General features: G+C 34.6%; 1 long non-coding RNA gene across 1 annotated transcript; it reads right to left on the reverse strand.

Moving 5' to 3' along the window:
* Positions 1 to 1,496: 1,496 nt before the first annotated feature.
* Positions 1,497 to 3,674, reverse strand: LOC140850585 (uncharacterized). The gene is made up of 3 exons (XR_012133527.1): positions 3,063 to 3,674; positions 2,366 to 2,482; positions 1,497 to 2,258 (listed from the first exon to the last, which is right to left on the reverse strand). It is a non-coding gene; the product is annotated as an uncharacterized lncRNA (long non-coding RNA).
* Positions 3,675 to 5,837: the final 2,163 nt, after the last annotated feature.

Consider the following 5,837-nt stretch of genomic DNA (forward strand, 5'->3'; position numbering starts at 1 on the left):
TTACCCAGCTGGATGTAGGTTTGGTTCCCATAAATGTGAATCCTAAGTCTCACCAATTTAAAAGGTCAGTCTTGAAATCATTTTTTACATTGTTCATGCCATTTTGCTGACTGTCTCAAAAAGAGTAACTTTTTCTCCTAAACTGTTTAAAGTCATTCTCTGTGTAATGTATCGCACACATGCTAAGTCTCATTGAAACAGTTTTGTTTTATTATACTGCAAGGTGCTTGAGGATTTGTATTTTAAATAGTATATATATTTATATACAGTATTATAGATTTTATTGTGTGCATGCTTTTTGTTTTATTTGTGACTTATCTTAAAATTAACATTTCCCAATACCTGTAGATGCATTCAGTGGCCTTTATATGTCTCTTTTTCTGAGACTGGCACTATCCTGAAACTAATATACCCTGATGGTTAAACAGGGCTCTTCCCCAAGTCTGTTGCAAGGAACATTGTTCTCTTCGGATGGTCCCAGATCAAATAAACCCATAGTGAAATTAATATGAAAAATTCTGTATATTATATTCCTTTCTTAGAGATTTCCAAGCACTTTAAATTCTCTAAAAGGCTAATAGGAAATAAGTTTTTTGATTTAGAGATTACCAATATCCTTTTTCATATAAAACCTATCAATTGTGGAAGCCAATTTAGGAAACACTGTGCTGTGATAAACAGAATACGCCACAAGGGCCAAACTGGAATGCTGCTATTCTAAGCTGGTTTACAGTTTACAATGGCCAGTCCACGCATGAAAGATGTCAGCACCTGTAGCTGCACAGTCAGATTAGAAAAATGGCTAAATGATAGGTTGATAGGTGGGGTGGGGGTAGAGGAGAATAGATAGGTAAGCCATTGTTTGGACATATCTCATTAGTAACCAACAAATGAATGAGAGAGTGGTGGTGGAAGGAAGACACAAGAGCAGAGTCTAGTACGTGTGCAATGCCTTGAAGATGACATAGGCAAAAAAGGAAAGTGAAAACAGTATTTGTATAACATTTTATGCTATTTCTCATACATGCCTTCTTTTCTGTGTTTCCATGGGGCTGTGTAGTTTTTATTTTTAATACTTACCAGGATGTTATACACATCCTTATGTACCAGTCCCTTTTTCTCCTGAGTAAGCTCCAAGGGGTAAGAAAAATGTTATAGTCATAGATATACTATGAATTCCTTGTAATGGTCTAGGACAGAGCTGGTGATAAATAAATATGGCTTAAGTGAATGAAATTTATAAAAGCACATTATCTAGAGTTATATCTTATAGCCAAAGTGCAAAAAAGAGGTGAATTTACAGATTTAAAATTTTAGTAATAATGATAATAATTTAATAACAATAATGTTATGTGCTAGAAAGGTTTAAAAGAACTGAGCTTATAAAAATGAATACAAAAAAGGTTAAAATGAATTAGAAGACAACAACATACTGAGTTTTGAAAAATAAATATACAATAAGTCAAAAAGAGAAAAATATGCAAATAAAGTGAGGAGATATAATTTCAGAAGAGATGTTTTAAGTTACAATAATATACAACAGATAACCTATATTGATTATTCTGGAATTTTATGTAACAGTTTTCATAGAATATTAAATATTCAAATTACCAAAGTTATTACAAAATGAAGTAGAAAAACAGAATAATTATATAATATGAAAAGTAGTTCATAAATTTGTTGAAGAATGACCCAAGTGAAGCCGCAGATCTGGTTGATTATAAAAGCTAATTTTGTAAACATTTAGCAATAGAAAGTTTACACACCACAGAAAATTATCTAAAACCCAGAAGAAACAAAGCAAACCCATTGATTTTCAGCGGACAGTGGAAGATACTAGCATAATACCAACAAAAAACTACAGATCAACAAATACAGATTTGGAAACCTTCAATTATTCCTTAATAGAAATTAGTGCCTCATTAACTTCCTCCATGACCAAATAAAGTTTCATCTTTTAAACACAAAACTAGTTAAATATTAATAAAATTTTAAATATTAAAAATTAAGAAGGTATAACAAAACATCAAATCTATTGGTTAAATCAGAAAAACAAAGCAAAATAAAATACATCTCAATAGAAACCAGAAAGCTTTATTAAATTATAAAATTATTTTCTTGAGTGGTATATACTAAGAACCAATATTCGAGATAATAATTAACAGTGTAAAACAATAAAGGTGTTTCCATAAAATGAGGAATCAAATAACAAACACTGCCATCATTATTCTTTAATACCCTCTGGATAATCAAGTTACCTATGTAATAAAAACAACAAAAATAATATTATTATTAAGAATCATTTCTTGAATATTCACTACTTTCCAGTTTTAGTTCTTAGGTCTATTAAAGTAGAATGCCTTACCTCTCTGAGGTTTATAGATAAGAAAATACATGTTCTAATTTGTCCAAGGTCCAACAACCATGGCTTAAAATGAAACTTGCACAACTGGTTCTATGACTTTTGGCAAATGTAAATGAGCTAAAAAAAAAAAACACCCAGACAATTCATAAAAGAAATAAGAACTAGTAAATTTAAGCAAGGACATAGAAAAAGAAAAGGGCACCTTTGCCAATCATCAAAGAAATGTGCATTAAGGCAATGAGTACATTTTTTCATTTATGAAACTGAAAACTATAAATAAGGTAAATACCTGATCCTAGGAAGAATATTTTTGTTGCATAATGAAGGTGACAATGAAAATGAAAACAGAAAACATCAAGGAAAAAGGATGACAGTATGTGTCAGGAAGCATAAATAGTTTCTCAGTTCTTGACAGGATTAAATAAATTGTCCATGATTTGGGGAAAAACTGTTACATTTAAATAGGTTCCCATGTACGTAGTTTTCACAGTAATGAAAGATAGGAAGTAATCTACTGTTTTGATAATAGTGATACGGTTGAGTAAGTTACCGGCAATGCAGCTGTTAAAACTGTGTGTTCAGAAACCACATAAAAACATTGATAAACATTAATTTTAACTGAAAAAAAGCAGGTGTAAAATATATTATTTTTATATAGACTTTAATTATTACAAAGAAATCTACACATGAAACCTACCATGATATTGAGTATGAAACAATTAACCACCAACATCCTCGAACTGAGGCTTCTGGAGGTTTGTTCGAGGATAGAAGGCAAAAGACACCAGGGTTCCGCACAGCGAGCACCTGCTCCCATGTCAACCTCCTCCAACTTCTGTTGCTGTAAAGATGACTTCTTCCAAAGCTGCAACAGGATGCCGATGATGCCAAAGCCATATACAGAGAGGGTGCGTTCACTTTAAGGAGGCAGAGAGCTGTAGTTGCACTGAGCAGGAAGTCAGCAGGTTTGCAGTGCACGGGTAGGGAAGCCAAGCATTGTGGGCATGGCTTGAAGAAAAAAAAAAGAAGCTGAAGGTTCAATAAAGATTGAGAACTGAAAGATAAAGATGTGAAGCAAAGCTGAGCAGTCTAGTGAAAACATTCCAACACAGAGCCCAAAAAGGGATTTCCATTACATAAAAAAGATGAATCCAGAGGCAACTGTATTTTCCATCAGTGACTCTGATTAAAAGGAAACACCAGTTCCTTTGTGATTATAAGGCTGGTAACCTGAGGACTGGACCTATTGGTAGATATAAATAGACATGCATCTCTGGAGACTTTCCTGAGTGAAAGGATTTGTTATGCTTTGGATGAAGATGATTTGAATTGTTCATCTAGGTGAGCACTGTTACTTGCATGTGTGTGTGTGTTTATGCATGCATGCATGTGTGTCTCCTTTTTAAGCAAACACAGAAGACCAACATGTAGATTTGATGAAGAATGAGCTGCTTGAGCAAATGGAGAATCAGAGCCACTATGTGTTGGCATAAACGTACTTACGACATTAGTTTTAACCTCAGTTGGTAAAATTTGGGAATATTGTAAACACTCCAATATGCATAGTTTATGTTCCACTTACTTAGCACTTCAGAGCAAATACCCCAAAAGGAAGCAGCTTAAAACAACAGCATTTTTGCTCATGAATCTACAATTCAAATAGAACTTGGGAAAGGTTGGTTCCTATGAGCATCACCTGAAGTGGCTCCAAGGCTGAAGACTGTTTATGTATCTCTATTTTTTTTTCAGATATATCTGAAAGCCTGTTTATATGTATTATCCATGCTGAGAGCTTCCCCACTTAATTTCCTCTCCCCATGACCTCACCATGCAGTCTCTCTTCGTGGTCTATCTTTCTGAGGTCTTAATAAAGCATCTTTTAATCCCATTCTGGATTTCATCATTGCTCCCAAAACCTTTCTTAATTTGGGGGCTAGGGAACTGGGAAGGAGAAGCAGTTGTAATTTTAAACCCAGTGAACCTTGGCTCCTTTATATTTACAGTTATTTCTTCAGCTTGTCTCTCTTTTACATTTTATTACAGGCAGGTAAAAGAAGCCAAGAAAAACCTCCAACATTTTGCCTGGAAATCTCTTTAGCTACGCCATCTAGTTCATTAGGTACATTTTCATCTTTCCATATTATGACACACTAGTTTTGAAGAATATGTTCTTTACTTTCCTTTACACACTCACCAATACCTCCCAAAGGGCCATTATGCTTCCTCCAGGTCCTTCCAACTACTGTCTGGTCACTTAACCATAAAGTTGCTATCGCAATTTTACGTTTTACTTATGGCTGCTTATCACATCCAGGTAACAATATCTGTACCAATTACCTAGTGCTGCATAACAAACCAACCCCAGATGTAGAGACTTAAACCAACAACATTTATTGGTTCATGAATTTGCAATCTTTGCAGTGCTCAGCGAAGACTGTATCCGTCCTCTTAGCTGGGCAGCCCAAGTCCTGGAGCCTGGGATCTGCTGCAGGCTTGTTCACTCGTATGTCTGACGTAGGATGTGGGCTCTCATCTGGGTCCCCAGTCTCTCTCCAGTAGTTGTCCTAGGCTTTTCTGAGGTTTCTCATAGCATGGTGACTGGCTTCCCACCGAACAAGCATCCCAAGAAAGAGAGCACTACGCAGGATCTGTTTTACCTTTTATGACCCACTCTTGACTGTCATGCAGTGCCACTGCACCAGTTCTATCAGTTGTAGCAAAGTTCTACCCAGGTTCAACAGAAAGGAACATAGACTAATCCTGCTAATGCAAGGGTGTTAATATCACATTTTAAGTGGAATATGTGCAATGGGATATATATACCCATGTAGCCATCTTTGGCAAATGTAATATGGGCAGCTGTCATTTCAGATTATGGGCTTAGTTATCTGAATATAGTATTTTGTTTTCTTCATACATCATGTCATTATTTTAATAAACCCTAAACCAAATGGGCCCAACAAATAGAATTAAAATTCCAGTTTTCTCAAAATCTCTACTGAAACTTAATCAGGCTTAACTTTGTCTAAAGTGTAACATATTAGAAACATAAGCTTTTGTAAAAATTCTCATAGAGCCATACATCATCTAGGTTTATGATTTCTTTTTCTTTGGTAACTACCCCTGAAACAATGAGGAATCTTTTCCACTCCTATCAGCCATGTGCAAATATATAACTTCACCATTGGTCAGTTCTGATTGGTCCAGAATTGGGCACTGCATCAGATTATGAGCTGAATCATATTTATACTAACAACTGGACAGAAGTTTGGTAAACTCTTGATATTAAAGACTTTGCATTAGATAACCTCTAGTTGCTTTCTAACCTGTTTTCTTTGGTTCCATGAAACGAGTATAATCGCAAAAGTTCCCATTCATGCTTAAACTAGTTACAGTTACTTAAAATTATTTGCAATAAAATAATCTTTATATACATATACACACTTTATATATACATATAATTTATATATAT

The sequence above is a fragment of the Manis javanica genome, chromosome 7 (assembly GCF_040802235.1).
Source record: "Manis javanica isolate MJ-LG chromosome 7, MJ_LKY, whole genome shotgun sequence".
In the NCBI taxonomy this organism is placed as follows: domain Eukaryota; kingdom Metazoa; phylum Chordata; class Mammalia; order Pholidota; family Manidae; genus Manis; species Manis javanica.